This window comes from Podarcis liolepis, assembly GCF_965112155.1.
Source record: "Podarcis liolepis genome assembly, chromosome: 6".
Taxonomy (NCBI): Eukaryota; Metazoa; Chordata; class Lepidosauria; order Squamata; family Lacertidae; genus Podarcis; species Podarcis liolepis.
In genome coordinates this window covers 55,309,399-55,335,473 of record NC_139559.1, presented here as the reverse complement: position 1 = coordinate 55,335,473, position 26,075 = coordinate 55,309,399, and the positions used below count along the sequence as shown (strand labels likewise).

Sequence of the window (26,075 nt, the reverse complement as noted above, 5' to 3'; positions counted from 1 at the left end):
TTTGCGCTTCTTTGCTCCCTATAAAAGCATTCGTCCAATTCCCATTATTTACTATCCCTGTAATCTTTTTAATGCATTTTATGTGTTAGCATCACTTTCTACAACAGTATGAACAACGCCCTGTTTGGAGTGGCCTTGGGGCCAAACTACATACTACCTTAAGTGGGGCTAGCGGTGTCCTGGGGACAGGGTGCAGCAAATTTGCTTCAGGAGAAAATAACTTAGGGGAGGATTTTGGACAAAAAAACCACAATCCTCATGGTGTGGTCCTGATTTGGAACACACACATACTCATCCTCAAAGCTGGAATTTAGGAATGAGGCATGGTGGGTCCTAATTGTGTTTTTAACATGCAATATACTTTGTACCATCAATGTAGTCAGGATTTGGGGGAGGGGGGCAGAACCAAGTTATCTGTGACACAATCGTTAGTTAAACATTTTTATTGATGGGGGGGCAGCTCCCTCCCTGTGCCCCACTGGCTATGCCCATGTTTTGTCCCTGAAGTTTGCATGTCTTAGGAACAGCACTCATCTTCTACTTTAAAATTGTTTTTAAAAGTTGAGTATGTTAATTAATGAAAGGAGAATACTGCTAAATGAAGTGCAAAAAACAATGTTCAATAAAAGTTCCTAAAATTAAGTAAAGGAAGAAAACTGGATAAAAATGATCAATGTTTTTAGAAGTACTTAAAGGTGGTGCTGTGGTCTAAACCACTGAGCCTCTTGGGCTTGCCAATCAGAAGGTCGGCAGTTCGAATCCCTGCGACGGGGTGAGCTCCCGTTGCTCAGTCACTGCTCCTGCCAACCTAGCAGTTTGAAAGCACGCAAAAAAGTGCAAGTAGATAAATAGGTACCGCTCCGGCAGGAAGGTAAACAGTGTTTCCGTGCGCTGCTCTGGTTTTGCCAGAAACGGCTTAGTCATGCTGGCCACATGACCCAGAAAAACTGTCTGCGGACAAACGCCCGCTCCTTTGGCCTATAAAGCGAGATGAGTGATGCAACCCCAGAGTCGTCTGCGACTGGACTTAACTGTCAGGGGTCCTTTACCTTTACCCTTTTAAAGGTCATTACTTTCTCTGCCTGATGTATTTCCAAGTAAGAGGATTTCTCCCCTTCTCCCCACTATAGGGCATAATGTCTTCAGGCAAATGCCTGAATAGGGCTTGTGTTGAGTGGGATTTGTTTCTAAGTGGGTGTGCATAGGATTGCACAGTTAGCCATATAACTTTTTTCCTCCCTGCCTTTCCATATCACAAACATTTACACTCACATAATTCCTTATCTTTCTTTATCTTCTTTTTAGGTCAGTGACCTCTGCTTTTCTTATCCCAGTACACCTAATTTCTTAATAATAATAATAATAATAATAATAATTTATTATTTATACCCCACCCATCTGACTGGGTTTCCCAGCCACTCTGGGCGGCTCCCAACAGAGTATTAAAAACTGTCTCCCTTCATTGTTCTTTATGTTTGAAATGCTTTGTACTGAGAAAACCCATCGGATATTTTGTTTATTTCTCCCTTAGTAATTTATGTGAATTGCTTGCAAAATGGTTACATCATTTATGATTGCACTAGCAGGGCTTTTTATCCATATATTATAGGGCTTACCCCAATTCATTTTTGGTTTGTCTTGAGAAAAGTGGTTGCAATTCTCTATGGCAAATTTTTCTTAGATTTAGCTTATTAGAGAAAATAAACATTTTGTACATTCTCTTGTAACCATGAAAGTAGCTATTATGTAGACCAATATTATACTCAGCTGACTATCAAACAGAATTTGCAGTACTTGGTTGCTTATATATTAAAAGATTAAATCTGCAATACCTAAAATGTTGTGCTGATATCTTTGGACATCGTTTTCACTGGGACAGTTTGTTTGATGTCACAGCCTTAGGGTTATATCTGACTAAATCATACTTGGAGTAAACATGAGTAACCATCGTATGCAACTCTTAGTGTTAAATTAAACATAGGTCTTCATTCACAATTGCTGTGAAAGCTTCCTGTCAAGCAATCTGTGTGTACCAAATTATTATTTAAGTGTTCCTGCCCTATGTACTGATTTAAAAGCATGGAGCATTAGTGTCACATAGCCCAGGGGGTAGCTCACACCAATGTGAAACTGTTCAGATGCTAAACTGGCACATGCTGAAGAGGCATTTAAGCATTATCCTTGCTAAATGGATTGCATGGACAGGGAAGAGGTTTTTGGTGGGAGTCATGGTGGGAGTAGCATCTTATGTGTCTCTTTGTTACATCAAGCAGGCAGTGGCCTAATTACAAAATCTTTAGCACTTCAAACACCTAGAATTCAATACATTAAGCAGCAGGTAGTGACAGACTGCTGCAGTGATCCAAGATGCGATCATCACTTACAAGCAACAAGGGCTTGAAGTTTAACTCTTGGCCACTTCTTTGAAAGTGTTTCAGGACGAAGTCTTCATAGTAGGATGAACAGTTAGTAATGTTGGGAGAAAAGGTCCACCCTGTCTAGTCTTGTCTATAATAATGCTTTTGTATAATCATATAGCTATATAATATAATTTGAAATCAATTCACTATTACTCACATATTTGCCATTGGGATACAGTAATGGCTTGCAAAATGTATTTCTTTGTAAGTAACCATACGCCTAAAACAGAAGGCTGCAATTTAAAAATAAATTATCATCAGTTGCCTGATGTGGGGAGTTGCTGCTATATAAACATTTTAAAATACAAATATTTTAGTGGTTGGGTTTATGGATGGTCTTAGTAGCCTGTCTTCTTATGCTTCAGAATGTTTTGGAAAATAAAAACACATTTTATTCCAGGCAGAGGGCTCTATTGTTCATAATGCATTTTAAATGCACATGTAGTGTGCCTTCTACTACTTTTTACAATGAGACCCATGTGTAATTCAATGGCTATCAGAGCCAATGACTGTAATCAGTGGCTCAGCCAAGCCTCACAACAGAAAAGGATATAATGGGGAACAAAATATATTGAAAACATGGTTATTACGTGCTTTCCACTGCCCCCCCCCCCCGGCTAAAATTCACTTGCTAAAAGAGTTCCTCTTTGATTTATAGCGATTAGATACAATTTAAGTTGTTTGGGATTAAGGATTCCCCTTCCCCCCACTTCCTAGATTGACCTACCATTTGCCCATTCTAAAGGAAATGATAAGGATTGAATATTGCTCTCTTGCATATGACATGACAGCCTATATGCATTATGTGAATGATTAAAATTCACCCAGGTATACAATTTAAGACAGGGTAAGCTGACTTTTCCTGTGTACTATAATCATATGAAGACATTGTGCATACTTGGGAGCAGTGCCACAATGATAGAAGCTCAGTGCAACTTATAAGTCGGTGTCTTGAGCTAGCAACTGATGTGTGTGTGTGTGGGGGTGTTTGGGTGTAAAAGTATCTAAGTAACTGGTATCCCTGTAAAATAATTAAGAAGCTGGAATTTGAGAGGTGTCCATCTTCCAAGAGGGAAGGCATACATGCTGGGGCAGTTAAGAGGGCATGAGGGCTCCAAGGGAATTGTGGAGTAGTTTAACTGAAGAGTAGTTCAATTGACTATTTAATTACTATTAAATTGACTTATTTGTTTATTTAACAGCATTAAGGTGCATGTTGCATTACAGGGTACAAGAAGTTATATCTCTGCCTCGTGGAGCTTAAAATTTAAAAGAGTTCACTGGGTACACAACAGAGGAAGAGGAAGGAAGGAAGTTGAGGCAGAAACAAACGGAAAAAATATGTGATGGTTTTGTTTATATGTTGTTATAGGCTACCCCAATCTCTGCCGAGTTATGCAAAATTCTAGGGGTCTTGGCACTTTACTAGGTTGCATTTCCTTTGGAATGAGGCACAATGTAGACTGTGGTGTCTTTAAAATATATGGTTTCATTTACACATCTGAGTCTACTGTGCAGACAGGTCAGAGCATTCACATCTCAAGAGGGAGTGCAGCATTAGATTCCAGAGTAGCCAGAATGCCACCTCAGTGTCTCTGACCCAGCTTGTCTCAGCCAGCCATTCCAAGAGTTCTGCCTTACCCCCACTTTCCAAGCCTCTTGCCATGATCTTCCCTGCAGACTACGTCACTGTCCACTGCCAACCTGGAACTCCCCCTCCCAGTTTACATCATCCAACGCTGAAATCCTAATCCCTGCTGTGGTCTCTGCTCAGCATTCCCTCATAGGAGGAGGGACTCACATTCCTCTGCTGCCCAACACAGGGTAACTGTTTTGCCCATTATCTTTCTTTGTACTACATGATTCTTCTCTCCAGCTCTTCTTCTCAGCCTGCATTTTTACACTGTTAACCTGTCTGGCACCCAGGTGAAGACACCCACATTTAGTGATTCCAAATATTTAGTAATCTTTGCCATTTGCTAATTATGGATGCCTTTGCACCCATGGACTCCACAACCAAGCATCAAGGGCAGCAAGGGACAAAGGACTGTGTCTTTTGAGAGAGAAGGAGGTGCTGAGGGTGGTGCTGCTGAAGCAGGGAAGGCTATGTGCAAATAAATATTGGTAATTTAAGAGCAGAGAGATAAAGGAAACAAGGCCATGGAGTGATTTGAAGGTAACATGGAGCTTGTGTTGAATTCTAGGAGTGCACAAGAAGTCAGTGTAGGAGTTTTATTGGAATAAAGTGTTCCAGTTTTATGTTTCGTTTATCTGTGTAAGCCACCTTGGGATTACTTTGACCAAAAAGGTGGCACACAATTTTTTACATACACACTTTACTAAGATTTTGTTAAATGCTCTCTTATGTAATGGTAATTCTTTTCTAGAGGCTTCTATCCTCCTCTTCCTTCTGTGGGAAGAGATGAAGGGAGTGAATGCTTACTTCCCCCATTACTCTCCATGATGGAGGTTACCTAACAACCATTCTGTGCAGATCACAGCACAATGAGAAGCTAAGTCTCTGTCATTCCTCACCACTTTTCTGAAGTGTGGGGAGAAGAGGAATAATAGCTTAGCTGAACACCCATCTGCTCAAGACACAAATGAGCCTCTAGGACCTCTCAGAAAACAGACAGAAAACTTCCCCATCCCCATAAAACATCTTACTAAAAAAGAAGAAGAAGAAAAGTAAAACTGTACTTTTCCCTTGCAGACTTTAGTATGTGGTAACTGAGCAACTGAAATTTCTGTGACAACATCCTGGGATTTTCTTTCCTCCATTACGAGACTGGTTATAATTTGCCACCAAACTACTGTTTTAGCTACAAAGTACACTTTCTAGCATCATTATCTGAAAGCTAATAGCCTAGTTCACAAAAAGGAGACCAGCGATATAAGTTTTCTTAGCCATTAAAGTGCTATTCACAATCCTTTCAGAAATCACTATTTTATTTTCAGAGTGATACAATATTAATGCCTATCCGCAGAATGAAGAGAACTATCCCAATTCACACAGAAACTATTTGTTTCATTAAATCTATATTACATAACTATGTGGAGGAAGGAGATACACTAAGTTTCCATATCTACCTATACTACCTATGTCTACTTACTGGCATGCTCCTATTTATTTACTGGGTCTGACCTTGAAGAAAGTGGCCAGTGAGTTATCCAATATACACTGAAGTAAATTTGTTCTTAGATTCTTGAATCAAAGGAAATAGCTTCCTGCCTGGAAGGCACTCATAAGATTAATTATGAATGAAAGTAAGAGATTCAAATGGTTCCTCTCTCACATGGGAAAGGATTTATGCCACTGCTGAATAGTAAATGATAATTATTGACTGACTTCACAACTGAGGTCAAAATCTTGAATAATATAATCCTTTTTTCAATCAACTATGCAAGGAAGTAGATGCTACCTTAATATTTCCTGAGAGACGTGATACAGCTAAATATTTCTGAGCCATATAAAAAGGTAGAAAGAACTGCAGAATTATCTAGGATACTTTGGGTTCATTCCTGCCTAATCAATTGTAATTTTGCAAGAATCACATGCCAAGGAGAGCAAAGTATGATTTATAGTTGTTTCTGTTTGACGATATGCAGGCAATTTGTTTGCTAGTGCACATGCTTTGTATTCAGAAGGTCTTAAATTCAATCCATGGAGAGTCACTACCAGTCAATGCAGACAGTACTGAGTTGGACGGATCAATGGTCTGATTCAGTGTTAGGCAGATTTGTATGTCCCTATGTAATTATAATCCCATCTCCATCCATACCTCAGTTTTCCAACAACTTGAACATGTGATCTAAATGCGGTGCTTTCTTTGCATACTCTTTTGTTCTTTTCTTTATCTTCTCTGGTCTTATCCAGTCTGGTTTCCAACTTTTCTGAATAAAACTGTTGTTTACTCAGGTTTCCAGCTATCATCTTCTGAATATGGAATAGTTCTTACTAAAAGAACCAACCCCTTTTTGTTTTGGCAATCCTACTCAGGCATGTAATTTTAACATGTAATTTTATTATGTATAATCGTTTTTAAATTGTATTTTGTATTTATTTCTATTTTGATATAATTGTATGTCAACCTGCTTTTAATATTTGCTTTAATCTGTATCTAAAAAAATTGAAAATTTGTTTATTTTTATCTGTATTTTTAATGAATATTTTAAATTTGTTCTTTGTAAGCCACTTGGAGGATTTATATCAAGTGAGCAATATAAAAATGTAATTTAAAAATAAATGAAATAGTAAACTGTCTGTGGTCTGCGGCACTTCAGACAGCTGTAGGGGCTGCAATTGCACATACCAAATGTTCTTCATGCAAAAATAATAATGAAAACCTGACACACGAAGAGCTAGATTTCAGGGGAAAGGTAAGTGTCATGTTCTTATAAAATAAGTTCTTTTTTAAGTTGTCTCACTCACATCATGCAGCACAGATAATCAGTTGTTGGAAACTGATTTACTAAAATAACAATCGTATCCAACTGAATCATTGCATGCACAAAGTGACTTCTGCAAGTGCAACAGAACTTCCCCTCCCTCTCCTCTTTTCACATGCCCCCCCAAAAAAACTCCTGTGGGTTTCTTCCCAAGCAGATATGGGGACAGTGCGGGGGGCATAGGGGGTGGGGAAGAAAGGGGAGGAAATACTGTGGGGCTTTTGGAAATTGCCCCCCACAGAACAATTCAGTTCAGGAGTCCTCAAACTGGGGTCCGCGGGCCAAATCCGCCCCGCCAGGGTCCTGAACCCAGCCCAGCCGGCAATTGCAGAGCCCGCTGCTGTCTAATGGGTCTATGGCGAAAGGAAGTATGGCGTCCCGTGCGCAAGTGCGACCTCTGCATCTGGTGTCCGTTGATACCATGAGTGGTTGGTTCATTGGTTGTGGGGGGGGGGTGATGCATGCGCAAGAGGAGGGATGATGCAATCCTGCACACGTGCAGCAGGCGGGCTGGTGCTTTTGCGTTCTCATCTCTCTATGGTCCGTGGCTGAGAGTTCCTTCAGCTGCGCTGCGTAAAGTGAGTGACTCGGGCGAGGCAGCCGCGGAGAGGGGGGGAAGGTTGGCCGCCCCCCGCTTTCTCTTTTCAGCCATTATGCTCCGAGGCAGGACAGGGAAGTGGCTGTTTTGGGGCCGGGGAGCCTCATTCCACCGCCCAGCAGAGCAGGTGGGAGGAGGCCCCGCCTCGGGATTGAGACTGGCAGCTGCTGAGGCATCTCTCCTCCAACCTCCTTGGTCGGAGGTCAGCCAGCAGTTGCAGGAAAAACCAGCAGTTGCATTCCCAAACAGAACATATGGGGATTTACTAGAAATGTTGCAAAAGGAGTTTCAAATCAGATTTAAAGAGCTTCATCTCCATGAACCGGACATACAGCTTTTCTGGAACCCATGTTCTGTTGATATTTTATTGTTGATCCGATTTACCAAGTGGAATTGGCCGAACTACAGAATTTCGACTCTCTGAAAGACGCATTCAAATCAAGCAGCCTCACTAATTTCTATGCATCTCTTCGCTCTTGAGACATAATCTCAATTCTTAATCTCAGGAACCATGCACTCAAAATTGCAACCATCTTTGGCAGCACCTATGTCTGTGAACAGACTTTTCCCCAAATGAAACATCTGAAATCTCCAACCACATCCAGACTAACTGGTGAACACTTGCATCACTTGCCACGACTAGCAGTGACAAATATGGAACCGGATATTGACCATCTCATTTGCCAAAAGCAGGCATATACTTCTGATTGAAATACTTATAAGTTTACGTTGATTAAAATCGTTTTTCAATTTAAATATTGTATTGTTTTTCCTGTTTTTTGTGCACCACAAATAAAATATGTGCAGTGTGCATAGGAATTCGTTCATATTTTTTTCAAACTATAGTCCAGCCTCCAACAGTGTCTTGAGGGACAGTGAACTGGCCCCTTTGTAAAGAGTTTGAGGACCCCTGATTTAGTTGGATACAACCCATTGTTTGTACAAGCGGGGCTGGCAAACAAATGTGTGAAGGTTTTTAGCCACTCCGCTCCACTCCCCCCCTTGTTTTATGCCCTCCCCAATATTCAGTCAGCATTCTGTGCCAACTGAACATGCTCTCTGTTTTTAGGGGATGGGGTACATTCTTTGGGTTTTTCTCTGAAATTTTCTTTTACTTTTTGCTACTTCCAGAAACCTTGGGGTTCCCCCAAGCTTGCTGCTACCTTCATCTTGTGGGTGGTGCCATTTTAGGTACAGTACTCAGAGAAATTAGCTCTCTGTTAGTGAAGTATACACAATGAATCTACTTACTTCACATTGCCAACTCTCCATTAAGAACAACTTTTTGACATAATATTATTTAATTTAACTGCTTTCAGTGGGCAATAGTTCTCTGATCCCAGTCACCAGAAATATTGTTAATAGCTGCTTCTACTGATATGTTTTTGGTCTGTGGTCAGAGAGCTTCACTTTTTTGGTGTTGGTGGGAGACCTAAAGCATTCTGAAATGATACTGAAAATCATTTGCTGAGCGATAAGAATTTTTCCTATCTATAGCCTGCCCATATAGAAAATTCTGTAATTGTACTAGACATACTTTGGAAACTTTCCCAGAGGAATAATAGATAAGTTAACAGAGCACTTTTTAATTCTGCAAAGTGCACTCTTCCTTATAATTTACTTAATATAAAAAATTAATGTACTGCAGTTTACTGAACAAATTGCATTTAAAGTATTTTAGAGTTAGCAAGGGAGTTCTGCTTTGGTGCCCAGTTGGACTTTATGATTTGATTATCCAGATAACAACAAGCAGTAACAGAGTTCTCTCAATAAGTGGGTATGGAGATGGTCTCTCAGTGATGTTACTACTAAAGCAGAATTAGAATCCATAAAAGCAGGAAGAAAATTGTGCATGTCATGTGTGATTTCACACACTTTGGCTTAGATTCCTAAGGGAAATTCCATATGATGAAAGTCTTTTAGAGATATTCCCTTTGTTACCTCCTTCCTCATCCTGGGACCAGATTTGAGGGAGGGGTTTCAACAGTAGTAATATATATAGTTTCATGCAGAGTGTGTATTCCAATTCAGTCCCTGGCATCTCCATCTAAAATGCTCCCAGGTACCATAGCAGGCTAGGGGAGACCTCAGCCAGAGATTTTGAAACACCACTGACAATCAGTTAATGGCTAAGTAGATCAGTGGGTGGAATTGGTATTAGACAGTTTCAAATATTTAAATAAATGGCTCAGTGATTAGGCACTTTGACAATGTTTAAGAAGGGGAAAGTACTGTAGATTGTTGCATTATGAATGGATGAACCAGTTTTTTCCACAGGTAATAACTATATTACTTAACACTTCATTCAGTGAGTATACTAGTATAATGTTGAATTTACTCCAGGGCAATGCTTCCCAACCTGTGGGCCATATTCCAATGCGGGTTGTGAAGCCTGTCTAAATGGCTCACAGGCTTTAGAAGTAAACCCCAAATAATTATTGGTTACAATCCTTAACTGGTATGATAAATACCAACTTTGTTTTGTTGGCATATTATAAAGCTGTATTGACACTTGTAACTGATCATCAAAAAAACTGAATTTTAACATTTGCAAACTGCTCTCTGGAGGCTGGCAGCAGAGCTGGTAACAGTTCACCGCAAGTTGCTTACCATCAGAACTGAGCTGTAATAGTAATTCAGAACAACACCCTGTACAAGCACCTTGTGGTGAACCATCACTGGATCTGCCAACAAGATTAGTTAATAGTTAAGCCAAGGGTGATAGAGGTTTGCTTAGTTGAAATAAGGAATAATATATCAACATTACATATCAATAATTATGTGAGACTATCTCTGACAACCATCAAATCCTGCATTGACTTCCCGATTGGCAAAATACAAGTTCAGGCACCCCATTGATACTTGCTAAAATGACTTTATCATGAATTAAACTATAAAAGATAGCCACAGTTAATTATATCTAACACTGCTCATTTAAGCATTTGTTTTTAGAATACATTGTTATAGCTTATGAAGCAATATCCTGCAGTCATATGATTGGTGTACTTACATTCCCATAAACAAAACTGTGAATAACTTTGTAAGTACTATAAATATTTCAACAAATTCCACATGAATAGGGATGTTAAGTATTTTTTTGTTTGGATGCCTCATGTAATGGCTGTGAAATAGGCAAACACGTAGTTAAAAATTAAATGCAATGTCTACCAGAGACCCATGTTCCAAAATTCATGTGTCAATAAAGTGATGAATCATCATACCAAGTACATCTGGACTTGTGGGTCACCATCAAAAAAAGTTGGGAACTATTGCTGTACAGAATGCCTTTGACAAAATAATTATTGGTGTTTGTGGCATTTGTCAAGTGTAAAAGGCCTCTACAAAGTACATGAATGTCTTCGTTGACACTCAAATAACAGCAGTTCCATGTACAGACAGTTGTTTCAGTGTCTGTCATTTCCACTCCTAGTCACATAGCCTCCATCCTACATCAGACCTGTTCCTAATGCACTTGCCCTAACCTGGTGGTTTAAGCATAACTGTAGGCCAAGAGCCCAACTTTGTACCCTCTCTTTCCCCCATATTTTATTCCCTTCGTTTCACTTGTCATTCATTCTCTGGCGTCATTGATGTATAGAAATAGGCATTTGCACTTACTTCATTAACTGTAATAGATGGCCAAGGGATCTTTAGGCTGTTAAACCTTTAGGAAAGTTCCTGTGCACATTTGCAGCACAGGGTTCTCTCCTGCAGATTCCCAGCTTGGCAGCATTTCGAGGAATGTGCATGACCTCACATGTTACTGTCTGGTCCCATAGGCATGTCAGGAAGTTCTGCCACACTGGAGAGCCTCAGGCCACTTGAGCATTCATGGGTTTTTTCTAAAGTTCCAAGAGCCATGAAGACCTCTCAGTCACTTCATACACTTAATTGGCTAATTAACTCATATTAAATAAGTTAATTAATCTACAGTTGATAAGGCAAGCACAAACCTACCCTCTTCAAGGACATCTTCAATACCCCCCCATCCCAGTCCTGATCCAAAGGAAATTGATTGCCTTAGCAAGATGTAAATCAGTAGGCCTAGAGTTTCGGAACAGGGCTTATTCACAATTGCTATTTGTTGCGCTTCAGCTTTAAAGAGTGGGTTTTTGTGGGGAAAGCTCTGGGGTGGAAAAAAAGGTGCTCAGGCAGGAAACTTGAAAGCACAGCCCTGTGCCTGGAACCTGCAGGGCAAAAGCTAAGTGTGGATAAGCCCTAAGGCAAAGAGAGGTTATGGTCCTTGTCCAAGGTGCTGAATGCTTGTTCAGGACTGCAGTTAGCAGTCCTGCAGCTGAGGCAGAAGATAAAACTTGTCAGCTGAGTCTTGCAGCAATTTGCAGAGCTATACAGTCTAGTTTGGGTAGTCAGGATGGAAGACCCACCCCTGAGTGTTGCAACTGGCCATTTTCTAATAGTTCTTGACTGTTTTATAGGCTCTGGCAACTGGTTTGAGGGACACTCATCAATGGTTTTTTTTAATCCTCCAAGACAAGGAGTCTATGACCGAGTTATAGAATCATTGAGTTGGAAGGTGCCCTGAGGATCATCTACATATTATTAATATTAATATTTCATATTCCACCCTTTCTACCAAAGGAGTTCAGTGGCATAGATTTTTCCTCAGACTTCAAGAGACAAGATGCAGGCTTTTTTTTGTCAGTGGATCCACATGGGAAGGACAGCAGAGTGGATTCATCTTCTCATGGCTGCCATCATAGGATTCTGTAGCTGAAGAATTCCTGCTTGGGGACCACGACCACCCCTTTCAAATGGGTGAAAAACATTAGTTGAAAGATTTGGCTGTGCACTAGTTTCGTGAGTGTTCCTATTATCAGGTCCCAAACATGGTGCATTGGGGCTGTCTTCTCCTGAACACCCCATCTGCCATTCACAAGCCTGGCAGTTATGGGAATATCTTAAAACTGCTAAATGTCTGTTCCATAATTGGTAGTTATCTGGGCATGGCTCCATAGACTAATAGGTTTTGCTTTCAGAATGGGATGTGGTTTGTCCTAGTTTTCAGCAAGCCTAAATGGTCTCTGTCTACCTAGGTATGCCTGAGCTCTCCACAATCTTGATGTGAAATGTGTGTTCCAGAATCAAATTTAGATGTTATAACTGTTTTTTGTATGTATGGGTTCTTCGTGATTATGAAAATTCCTGATTCAAATTAGATGCATTTATTATTTTTCAGCACATGTTGTGCTGATTGAGCAGTGTACATTTGATTTCCAGAGGGCGAGTATAGCAGCCTTTACCAAATAAATAGCTGCACCAGGTTTAGAAATGGTTTTAGCTGTCCTCCAATGAGGAGCAGGATGGATAGCACTGAAGTGGGGCAAATTGCTTAAAATTCTTAAAAGTGACATTTTTGTCTCCGTTCTGTTCATAAAAGTTCAGGGTAGTGTGATGCAATTTTGCTGATATGGTAAAAGTTTGACAAGCTGCTGGTTTCATAGAATGCATCATTAATATACATTAAATTCTTCTGAAATGCATTTTAAACACTTTCTCTCTTTTCTATACAGCTGCTTACTAACTGCAATGCATCCTTCTTTGCCCTCCTCCTTCCTTCCCCAGCCAATATTTTTCTCACTTATCTCCATTGGGAAATTAATATTTCTCAACTTCTGTACATTGAAGACAGCGCTCTGAAAAAAGACTTTCAGATGTTTAGAAATGTCACCCATTGCAAGAGCCTTTTGAATTAATATCTACGCAAAAGGTGGTGGAGTGAAGGGTGAACAGATTGGAGAGATCACAGCCCAGTAAATTCTAAAAACCTGTTCTCCCTTTGTTTTAATGGAAATTTCAAAGACTGGATAGCAGATCAACTGTGAGATAAATGTGAGGTGTGAGCTAGCTCAGTCTCTCCCCCACCCCATCCGTGCTTTTCTGCACATCTTCTGTACGTTATTCAGGTACCATTGCAGAGAAGCCTCTTATCAAATTTATGCTTACAGTTGAAAATGACACACCTGCCCAGTATCTATGGTAACAAAGGTTCTATTCAGTCTCAGCTTTCTTATTCCTCTTTCATTAAAAAAAAATCTCCAGAAATAGTAGCATTTAATAGCAGTTTTAAATCTGTTTTCATTTTTTTTAAAAAAGTATTGCCATTTCTTAGTATCACTTCAAAAAGGATGGGATAATCTTTTCACTTAGAAGCATTTCAGTGCTGCTTAAAGAAGTTTGCATTTATCATCTAGATTGTTACAAAACAGAAATGTGCTCAGACATGCTCACCAATGCAAAACCTAGAGAATAAACCAAAATCTTTATAGGCCACCATCATAAAAAATCCATTAGAAATTGAACTAGTAGAAGCAACTTGAGTTGCTGCGAAATTTTGCCAACAGCAAATTTGCAAGGTAAAATTGGGAGATTTCAGCTTAGGCAGGGAATTTCAAGGAATGTAAAGGGTTGTTTTTAAATACAGTGTAAACTTTTATGGGGAATTCTGATAAACCTTGATAGGTGCAAGCTATCATTGCAATACTAGCTTCTGGGGAACAGTGCAGTTACATTTATGTTCCGCTCATGGTTTTCCAAAGGGCATCTGGTTGGCCACAGTGGGAAAAGAATGCTGGACTAAGATGGGGCTTTGGTTTTGTCCAGCTGGGCTCTTCTTATGTGTCTCTCTCTTGCGAGTCAGGAAGTAATCCTAAAAACAGTTCCGTGGCAAAAACTGTAATTGTGTTGTTATTGTTGTTTTTTTGCAATACACTCTTTCAAGGATTTTTGTTATAAAGCTTAATATTCTTTAGTTCTGTAGTAATTTTTTACCAGAAACAAAAGCTTTTAAATGGTTTCATGTGTGTTCCAAAAGGGAAGCAGATATAAAATATTAGGGCAAAACAGAAACCTAAAGCATAACCTTATGATGATGGAGAGTGCTTCTGTCTTTGCTGTACATAGCTCCATTTCCATTAAATAACTGCAATTCGTGTTCTTCAGTAAACCCATTTCTTGGCACAGTCCTTGAGCGCAGAGTGAGAGCCAGGGGAAATAATGTCATATACTGATTCCTCCTGATGATATAAGAGTCCTTGTAACTTTGCCTAGAATCTTTTTTTAAGGGGGGATGTAAATGGTCAGTTATCAATTTGCACCCCTGAGGTGTGGTCAGTTATCAATTTGCACCCCTGTAGTTGTTCCAAGAAGTTATTTATTTATTTTATTTGTAAGTGCCTCAAAGTAACATACTTTAAAACCAATTAAAACAAATTCAGCCAGTAAAAGTCTTAAACGACATCTATACTGATAAAAGATGAGTCTTACTGATGTTGCCCAATATTATCCCTCTCACCTGTTACTTGAAGGGGGTTAATTCCTCACTTTAACAAAATGGTCTTTAGGCCAGATAAGGTCCTTGTCCACAACATGATTTTTTTTCTTCCATAGTGATCAGGAAATAATTTTACCCTCATTCTTAGCTAATTCTACTCATCCTCAAGAACACCGTTGGTATACCTTAGATATTTGTAGAGCACTTTGCTTTTATTTAGTTTGCAGGAAGTCTGGGCTCCATTTATTTGTTTGGATGCAAATGTATTGGAAACAAATTCTCTAAAACAGGGATGTCCAGCAGGTTGATCGGGATTGAGTGGTTGATCCCCGGGAGGTTGCAGTCGATCGCTGTTGATCACGGGTTCATTTTCCTTTGCTTTTGCCTAAGAGCACCCGGCCCCGCCCCCTCTTCCCTGCCTGGATTTTCTCCTGATATCTGTAATGAAAGACAGAGTTTTTCACAGCGCTGATTTGGTGAGCGACTAATCCTGTCCCCCTTAAAAGTCCCCCCCCAACTGAACCCCCCCAACTGAATGGGCAAAAATGGGGCATTCCTCTTTAAAAAAAGCTCAACAACTTTGACCAAGATTTTAATTCTGAAAGTAGATTGCAGTCCCTCAGGAGTTGGCCACCCCTGCTCTAAAACTACCATTTCTAGCTGGTTAAATCAGTGCATGTTTCAGATAGCATAGGCAACCAGCTGCCAGGAAGTTACAACCCATAACAGGAAAGCCATCCAGAAGACTTGGAGAACAGAAATTCATGGTGTAAAGCAATTTCCATCTTGGGAACAACTGCAGTAGTTTTTTTTTCAAATTCTATCCTCATTTTCTGTTTTGTTTTAGCAAGAATAATGGTACCTTGTCCACATTAAACACAATGGGAGTCCTTGCCCATGACTTCATTGGATACTAAAATGAAAGTTATATTATAAACCAGAGGAAGCTTTTGTGTGGCGTTGTACTGTGAACAGCTGTTTAGATTGAAGATAATTTAGGTCAACTGTTCTGTGGTGGGTTTTTGTGGGTTTGTTTGTTTCTTGGTATTGCAACACTTTTCCCCCACTGCAGAAATTTGTCAGAGAAATGTATAATCTGTAAGTAAAAGTGTTATTTTGTTTGTTTGTCAAATTACACATTATGCTTAGCTATAATATTTCTTAGTAAAATTAACTTGAAGAAATACAATTAATTCTGTTTGGAAAATCCCCTAGGAAAAAGCTGTACACAGTTAACTATGATTTTTGATGAAGGTGACATCCTTATCAAATTCTGTTATTGCACACTATATTAAATGTCTGCAGCTTTATAGGTAGGTGTTTCAAATATTTTAATTATCACCCTTAAAGTGAAGAATACTACAAACCTACAGTTCCATAAATATGGAGCTTGTTCTGATGTATTTGTTTTGATATTGTTCTTTACCTAATAATCATAATAGCACATTTGTGATCAAAAGAAAGTTAAAGCTCCTGGTGTTACTTTATTTTTTAATTGTTGGCTCACATTCTTCTAAGACCCGTGTTGCTTTGGTCCTTTGTTTATCTTGTTCATCCCTATTTTTCCATCCTAGGCACTAAAAGGCTATTTATATAAATCTGAGCATGCTTTCGGAGCATAGACTAAAAGCAACTTTGAACTTAAAATAATTTATCGCTTTGACACTGGCCTGGTTCACATGTAACATAAAGCTGAAATATGCCTTGGGGCAAATGAGCAACTTGTGTGCATTCCTGGAGTGAATATCATGACCAAAGTGCTTCTTTCCTAATCCTGCTCCTGCTATGTTATCCTGGACTAAGTGAAAGTTTGGCTTCGCATGGCATATGAACCCAGGTTCATGGTTTCTCTCACTCTGGACGAGGTTTGTTCTTGGCTTAATGTGTGTGGTTTATTGAAGGGAGACAAATCACAAGAAAAAAACTGAACCATTGTAGAACTGTGCTCCAAGCCCCATGGAAGTAAAACAAGGAACTGTAGCCACCTTGGAGGTTGTATCAACAGAACAGGGAGTGCGGGACATAAAGATTTTGTTAACTAAATAATACTACTTCGAGGAAGTATGAGGAAACAGGAAAAGGCACTTCTGTTGAGGAGCAGAGGATCTATGGTTGTTTCTCAGTAGCCATCTCAGTTCAAGAAAAATGTAAATGGCAAACCTTCACATATGAAAACAACAACTGCATGATAATGACGTTATAAAATGAACATGAACAATATGCTAATAAGGATGGTATGAGCAATAATATTGGAGGTGTAAAAGTTAACTACATATTATGAAAAATAAAAATTCACATCGGCACTTAAATGACTGAAAGTGCACATGCTTCAACAATGTACAAAAATACACAACCTTGTTTTTCTTCTTCTTTCCTTTGCTTTGCCAGCAGACCTTCTTTCACCATGGGAAGAGAGGAGGAGACTGGGCAGCACAGACAGAAGGCACACCACCAAATTGATACTCTGGAGGAGCTAAGCAAAGGATCTGGCTGTTAGGATGGGCTAAGTGGAATGGACATTTGTTTCTAAAGAAATAATGTCAAAAGATAATTCCTTATTTTTGCTAAAGGGAAGCACAACTTTTGTTGGCCAACTTTTGGCTGAAATGATAAGCATATTACAGATGTTTACTTTCTCTTTTTTGTTTTCATGGTCAAAAATAAAGGTCTCTCCTGTTGATATTCTTCATTTTCTCATGTGGTTATTTTTAAAACTAACATACAATAAAAAAATAGACAAACAATGTCTATTTGTGGAAATCTTCATGGGACACAGCTTCTTCAATGTCTTTTTCCTCATGATTCTGTTCATGCTATTCTACACCTGAGCCCTCTTCCAAACCCTACTCTTCCTCCTGCATTACAGGTGAGAAAAGAGACTGGGCATTTTATTTTTATTTATTTATTAAATTTCTATAACACCCTTCATCCGAGGATCACAGGGCAGCTTACAATATAAAACCACAAAATTTTATAACATAGTAACAAACAAGCAAAATAATGCTCTCACCACCAGTTTAAAAGGCCATATGTTGCTTAATTAGCCAGAGGCTTAGGAGAAGAGAAATGTTTTTGCCTGGCACCTAAAGATTTGCAATGAAGGTGACAGGCGTCATGTCATGCTACTGTTTCTTGTAAAAGCAAACATCTCAACATTTGAAGGCAACAGACAAGTTTTCCTGATACCAACAACAAACCCAACTTCCAAACAGCCTCTTTGAAGAAAGTCTTGCTGGTAGGCAAGACAAATGGTAAATTTATAAAGACGTTGAACTGGCTTATTATCATTATTTTAAAACTTTTAAACTCCAGCATATCCAGATATTCTACAGCTCCATTTCAAGTACCTTACCATTGAATAGACCTTTTACTTTCCCCTCCAAACCAGAGTGTAAAAGGTCAGAGACTTCAAACTGTGTCACCCCACTCCACTCTTTTCAGGCTTCCTGGGACTTCTTTTTTCATTTTCATAACTGCATTTTCAAGATTTCTTGTCAAGAGAGATAATGTATCCTTCTTGCTTTCCCTACAATGTCTCCAGGTGAGCAGACATCAAGGATGGTCTCTGAAGGATAAGGGATGGGTCAAGAAATGCAGCTGTGCAGTAGCTCAGACTCAGTCTGATTTATTGAAGGTGTTTTTGTTGAGGGTGTATGTAAGCAGTTTATTAAGGCCCACATCTTTGTTGACCACCTCAAGCCTTGCAGCACTCTTACCTTGTGCCCACTCACTGTCAGGAGCAAAGTAATTTTCCCCACTGCTGTGCCGTCTCAAATAACATAGCTGGCTGATCAGCACACATGCTCTAATTATGGCTTGGATCCACATATATGCTACATGAAGGAAATTTATGGAAGGAAAGTTTTGTATCCTTTTCTAAATCCAGCAAAACCCCTATTCCCAGAAAGCTGCTCTGAAAAGTTGGTTAGGTCTTCCTCAACAATGTTGGATGGGGTGTAGGAAGCTGTTGGGGGATAGAGTTATCCAAAATTGGACTTGGGTCCTAATGATAATTAAACTCTCAGGCAGCCTCTTACACCTCATTTCAGAACTACCCTTTGACTTCCTGGGGTGGCCTTTTAAGGGGTCACAGGGAGCTACAGGGAAACAAGAGATTGAAAACTTTCATTCCTTCCTTGAACTTGCTTAAGTTACACTATCCATTCCTGTACCTGCTTTTTTTCTTGCATTATTTGTTACTTGCTAGATGCTGGCTGTGTAGCCTCCCAATCATATAAAATTATCGTTCCAATGGGTAGTTTTGTCTTGTAGCATTTCAGAGTAAGGCAAATTCATGCTGTTCTGCAAGTGCTTTGGGTCCTATGGTGCTTTTGCAGACCACCTGAACTGGGCACAGAGGTTACTTGCTGTTGTGATACTGTGCCTAGTTCTGCACCAGCTGTCCTAAGGAAGGGGTTCGCTGCTGGGTTTATGCGGTACAAGACGTGGCATCTGTTGAAGACCTAGATCCTGAAGTGTATTGTCACTTGGCTATAACGTAACCCAACTATTGTCAGCCATTTTCAAATTATCAAATGACTTCCAGCGTGTCCTGCTATGTTAGTCCTTGGAAAAGTTGACAGGGACAAGACTGCTTCCTCACCTACAATCCTTGAACCATGATCTGAGTCCATGTTTATGACCACTGACTAAATTCACTATTTGTGGGCTGGTCTACATGTAAGCTGTGATCTGCACCTCATTGGTCTTCAATCAGGTCTTCAAGCCACCACAAAGGACAGTTTAGCACAGTTTTCCTGGAAAGGTAACAATGGGGAAATACCTTCAAGGAAGATAGTGATAAACCAATGAAAGTCAGAAACCTTCTCCTTCAGTATACAAGCATGGGAGAATATCCACTGCATTGGAAGCATAGTGCATTGAGAATCTTCACTTTCCTGTCAAGTGGTTGCCACTCTCATGGCTGTTTCCAGTCTACTGGAATTGATATGTGGCTTTTTTCTCCTTCATCAGCTGAACATAGCCCTCAGGCATTGACCAGCAAATATAAAGGCATCAAAACCACCAACCAACAGATAACAGCAAATATAAAGAAGGAACTATAACACAACTGCAAGAAAGAAATATTCCAAAGGAGCATTAAAATACATCATAATTTATCAGTGGCTGTTAAATCAGCTGGACAAAACTTCTCAAGTTACACCTTCAAAGGTTAATCGAAAGACAGTATTTTAGTATTTTAAAAGTAAACACTTTGAACTTCAAACTAATCGAAGTTTTCAACAGACTTCAAAGGCAGCCTCATCAACTCCAGCCTGGAGGTTGCCAAGACCTGAATGCCAGTGACCAATTTGACCTTCTCCAAGAGCAGCCACAGACTCACCAGTTTATGTTGCTGAAAGGCATTCCTTGTGATAGATGCCAGCCAGGTTTCAGGAACAGAGCTTAGGTCTAGGAGCAGCTCAAGAGTGTATATGGGAATACAACCTTCTACTGAACCTTCATTTTCTCCTGTGTTAACTGGAAGAACTGTCGTCAACATCTCCATTTTGTCTGGATCGAACCTTACTCATTCAGCTCCTCCCTGATTCCAAACTCTTGCAATTTCAAAATTGCAGTAAGTATAAAACTCAGAAGTTCTGAACAGAACTCCACAAGCTGCACTAAAATAGAGCATGGTCTGTTGTAAATAGGATTTAATAAACCGAGGAGATGTCAACAATTCAAAGTTAGACTGTCTAAACTTCTTCTGAGGGCAAGATGTTGGTGCTCATAATGCACAGCCTTAGAACATAAGCAGTATCGTTGCAAAGAAAGGATTTTCTCTAGTTTCCTGTAAATGTTTTGCTACCTACTGTATACATATGCCCTTCTCTATCCAGATATGCTCACTTAAAACCTATTTAACTGAGTGCGTGATTGCAAACCTTAGGTTATACTGTCATGAACTCAAAATTATATGCTGCTGCTAGCTTTTAATAATAGCTGTTATATGAATCTCAACTAATATTGTGTGTGTAAATGTATTGTTTCGTCTTTCTTCAGTTCTCCTTCATTCACCATATGTTTTTTCAGGCAGACTTGCACAGATAAGATCACTTTCATTCTCCCTTTCTAAGCATTCTTAAAACAGTACGATTGTTGTCATAGTGATACTGTAATATCATGAGAATGGGGATGAGTATTGTAGGAGGAGGAAGAAAGGAAGTGACTGACTTGTATTTAAATGCATACACAAACAGGATAACTGACAATTTCTAAATAAAGTAAGATAACTTATGAACACATTAATGGTAAATTAATGTTTGATTAAATGTGGTTTTAATTTTTTTCTCTTGTGAGAAAATTATTCTCTAGATAAAATGACATAAATCCTTATCTCTATGTGAAGACAGTGCAGTAATTTCCAATTAGAAGCACGCATGAGCTGCAGACAAACTCAGAAGCTTCTATAATGCCTTGTTAAATCTCTTCCACAGTAGTTATAGGTGTAATATCAATAGAGATAACATTTACAGGGTTAAAGGGTAAAGCAGGAAGCAGCTGGTTTATGTTTGGTAAATGCAGCCACAACAGTTGGGATCTATAGAGACATGCAATTCCTTCTGCCCACAAGCCAGAACTTCCTCATTTTTTGACTGCATCAGAGATGGCTGAATGTCACCTCTGAAACCTTATTGTTATCTTGCAAAGTTCCTTGAGCAATCTTTTGGATCCCCACCCTAAAAAAAGAAATAAAGGTCATTTAATTTTCATTGTAGAACATCTGCTGTTAATTCAAAATTAGGTACAAAATATTTCAGGGGCTATACATGTAGGGGTTTCATAGCCAAGTACAGTGGTACCTCGGGTTAAGAACTTAATTTGTTCTGAAGGTCCATTCTTAACCTGAAACTGTTCTTAACCTGAGGTATCACTTTAGCTAATGGGGCCTCCCGCTGCTGCTGCTGCGCCACCAGAGCACGATTTCTGTTCTCATCCTGAAGCAAAGTTCTTAGCCCGAGGTACTATTTCTGGGTTAGCGGAGTCTGTAACCAAAAGCGTCTGTAACCCGAGGTACCACTGTATTGGATTGTATAAGTTTGGAAGAAGCTAGGTGACCTATATACACTTGTTTATTTGTTGCATTTGTTCATGGCTTTCTTTACAAAAATGCAAGGATGCAGTGTACATTTTGGCTACTGCCCAGCAAGGCTTAACAGTATAACAGAGCCTCCACCACAAGCTGGGCCAGCTCAGCACCTGCTTGCTCCTGGAATGCCTGATTCCAGAACTTTCCACTGTCTCCTTCATTGGGGAACACACTGAACGCACTTCCACTCACCTGCATATTGGGTGCATGGAAGCAGAGCTATGTGTTATCAGAGTGACTCTGGCATCTCAGAGGCCAGTGGAGGGAAAGCTCCACCCGATGCTGCAGTAACCCCAAACAACCTATCACAAAGTGGGGTGGATTGTTCTGTAAACCATTGAGATGATCGGTCTATATTTTTCTGTTGATAAATACTTCTAATCTTGGATAAACCAGTAAATTTACCAAAGTACTTACGTATCTGTTACATGCAGATGTTTACTGTTTTCATTTTTTTGTCCTTTAAAAATATATACTGCATTGTTGATGAACAAAGGTTTGAAAGTGAACAAATAAGTATATTGCATCACAGATACTATTCATTCTTTTGAAAGTAGCATAGGATATGGAAAGATGAGACAAGGAGCATCATGGAATTGGCTTCTGCAGGGGGTGTTCTACAATGCAATAGCCATGAATTTTCATTATAAACATTAATACATTCTTACCAGTTTTCATGTCTTAAACCACCAAGGGGCAGCATGGTGCAGTGAATACTGTGTTTGGATTGGGTGTGAGAAATTTAGGTTCAAATACCTGATCAGAATATAGATGAGCAGATTACTATGGTCACAATCCAGAGTTGCATTACTGGTTTTACATGCCCACTGGAGTTTGGGGCTTGTGTTTCTCAGCAGCTAAATAGCAAACTGTGTTTTTAAAATTTGAGATGAGAATTGCAAATTACTTTGCATTTTTAATATTTTGTTGGGAGCTGCCCAGAGTGGCTGGGGCAACCCAGTTAGATAGGAGGCATATACATATTCCATTATTATTATTATTATTATTATTAGTAGTAGTAGTAGAAATGACATGTCTTGAAAATATTATCAGTTGCACATCCCCATAGTACTGAGGCAGTGTAAGCATAGTTTGTTGTATAACAGTACATTCTACTCTGACTGGCAACAGCTTTCCAAAGACTCAGACAACATTCTGTTCTAGTCCTACTATCTGAGATTTTTTAAAATCAAGTTTGAACTTGGGATCTTCTCCATGTGACATATACGCTCCATCACTGAGCTGTAAACCTTACTTCTTCTTCAGCTTATTTAGTCATTTTAACTGCATCAACGTAAGTATAATGTCCAGATCAAGAAAAATAATAGTATCATTCTATTTTGCCTTGGTCAGACTATTTTGCCTTGGTCAGGTTTGAGCAGGACTTCCCTGAATTACATTCTCATTGGATCCCAGAATGTCCCGTTTTTTTGTCCAGTGCTCTGGCGTGAGTTAGCTGGTTCACACCAGAGTACAAGACCAAAAGACACACATTTTTGGGTCTTGCACTCCTGCAAGAGTTCAGGACACTCCTCCCCCCCCCCTCCGAAGAGTGTCCTGATATTGAAAAATGGGATGATGGAGGATAAGCAATTCTGTGAGATCAGGGATTTAATCTGAGAGCTCTATGCAGAGCATGCACTCTTTCTACCACAGAGCTACAACCTTTCTGAAGCAGCTGTCCTTACATTCCAGTCTACCATTCTGCATATGGGAATGCATATCGAAAATCTGTTGCAGCTCATGGACCTTGGGAAACACAGATAAAAAGGAAAACATAGAACTGTAAAGGGCAGAAACAACAGCAACATGAGGCTTTGCAAGGGCCCTAATCCAATGTAGGCAGTTTGACACTGTGCTTCAGCGTGATGGGAGAGGCAGAAAACGCATCAAGTCACCCTGCTTTACCTCATTATACAGACCACACACTGAACTGCTGTACTCCTTTATGTAGTTTATTCTGGAACAACAGAGTAACTTTTTTATTTTTTCCTGACAAATACAGGTGTGGTCTTTTACTCTGCCCTGCGTTACAGATGCTGTACAACTTAATTGGGCATTGGCAGAACGCTTGCTTAAACCATTATACATTGCAAGAAATTAGTAGAAATCTACAGGTTAAGAACAGTGAGAAATGAGAAGGCAATGTTTTATGTGAAAATTAGATACAAATAAATAAACTATGTGAACATTGGTAGAAAAGCAGGAAGCGATATCATTACTAATCAATCTTGAACATTCTGTCTCTTGCAGATGTCGATACAAAGTTATGTGCTACAATAATTGTAGTGTAGGCTCTCTGGTAATTACTGTTGTTCATTTGGCATGTTTGGAAAAAAGAAAGAACGAAAGAAAAGAGTCTTGCAGTCAGCAGCTGCAAATCTCTAAGGAACAAGCAAAAAGATAGCAGAAGGGTGATAGTCATCCATCATTCCTGACAATTTCACAGCCTAGAATAACTTGACAGAGACCCAGAACAAAATGTTATTGAGAATTGAATGCTGCTAAGCTGAGTGAATTGACTTTCTGATGACGAAGTGGGACTTGCTTAAAGTGGCTGGTCACGTTTTTGTTTTATTTATTTATTCTGCGCTATACCTGTTCCTCTGTAGTGGACATTCTGGAATCTCTCTCTGGCCCAGGATCATTTTGGGATGTCACATCTTTGCAGAGAATTACCTTCTAAAAAAAAGTAAAAGAAAGAGTAGGGCTGTCATGCTTAACAAACTGCATAGTTGATTAATGATCTCATTTCCACCAATTAATCATTCAATTAAATCTAAATAAATATGCATGTTAACACAAGCTTCCATTCACTGTTAGTAAGAAAAGCCTATACTGATTCTTAATACAATAGAAAACTGAAATAGACTCAAAAATAGAAAAAAAGTGTTCTTAATTCATATCTTCACTGATTAACATTGACCCCACAACTCAGACAAACAACTCAGACAAACTATAATATGCTAGCCATTATTACAACAACAAAAGCCTAAATCTAAGACAGAAGTTAAGCATGATTAAGGCTACACATTTCAGTGGGTTAAGCAAGTTTAAGTCTGGGTTGAATTCACCCCAGTTGTTGTTTGCCGTAATGGATAACCCTGGCTATTATTTTAAAAACACTTTAACACAAGTATGAATATCCACTTTAGCCTTAGTTCTCCACTGGTAAAAGGAAAATGGAGATTCTCAGGAAGATTATAAAGCAGAATTAAAAGACACTCTGTACCTTTAATTTGTATCTGTTAGTGTTAGTGCTATTGCAGTAGTGGAATTTTAGTCCACTACAGGTGTTAATCACTTTGCCAATGCGTAATTGTATTTGCGTAATCGGCAACACTGCTTTGTGAATGGTGAATGGTCACTGCAATTATTCTACATACATTTATGCTTTAACACAGTATCACTGTATTTCTTTCATTTCATTTCTCTCTGGCATCACTGCTAGCATTTCTCTCTTTCACTGCCAAGTGTACCTGTGTCTACCAGCTGAGGATAACACTGCATCAGATGAAGTGGACGATAATACACAAACGCTTATGCCATAATAAATCAGTTAGTCTTTAAGGCTTGAAAAGACTTTCTGTTGTTTTCACTTTGAGAGACTGACAAAGGTAGCCCTGTGGAAATTGCTTTCGAAACTTGTTTATTTCAGACTTGGCCAACTTTCAAATTCTTGAGGGCCACTCTAGACCAGGTGGTGGAACAATCCAAATCCCTCACAGATGGTCAGGCTTTATAGCAACATTGGTTTGCTTGGTAGTAAGTGCTTCACAGGTATGTGCTCAGATAGCATTAAGTCAGTGAAGGGAGGGTGGCTGCAAAGCAATGAATTTAGCAAAATACACTTTCAAAAGGCAGAACTGACAGTGTTCTTTGCCCTTCATAATATGCATGAGAGGAAAACAATGGGTGGTATCCATTGTTACTCATACTCAGAGTAAACCCATTGAAGTCAATGTATTTACTGAAATGCATTTATAAACCAATTAATATTTCAAAAATCTCCTAACAGTAGTTCTTTTATTTTAGTAACTCAACTCTGGTTATGATTTAGTTGGCTATCACCCAATAATGTAAAAAAATACATTGATCCATTGCTTTTTGTACCATTGAAGCTGCTTAAAAAAACCCCAACTACTACTATATCTTGATTTGAAATTTGTTAGCATTACTTAGAGCCATATACATTTGTTTTAGGGGTTAGATCCAAAGTAAGGC

The 26,075-nt window shown here is 39.3% G+C and overlaps 1 protein-coding gene and 2 long non-coding RNA genes across 4 annotated transcripts in view; 2 read left to right on the top strand and 1 right to left on the bottom strand.

Annotated features, from left to right (window-relative positions):
* The window catches only part of LOC310709664 (BEN domain-containing protein 5-like), a 706,149-nt gene that overhangs the window by 112,441 nt on the left and 567,633 nt on the right, over positions 1-26,075 (top strand). The gene's annotated exons all lie outside the window — the stretch shown is intronic.
* On the top strand, positions 14,667-17,445 carry LOC310709724. The gene is made up of 2 exons (XR_014527638.1): positions 14,667-15,234; positions 17,150-17,445. It is a non-coding gene; the product is annotated as an uncharacterized lncRNA (long non-coding RNA).
* The window catches only part of LOC310709743, a 57,728-nt gene continuing 52,998 nt past the window's right edge, over positions 21,346-26,075 (bottom strand). Inside the window, exon 3 of the long non-coding RNA XR_014527666.1 lies at positions 21,346-21,441. This is a non-coding gene — a long non-coding RNA (uncharacterized lncRNA). The remainder of the gene's footprint in view (positions 21,442-26,075) is intronic.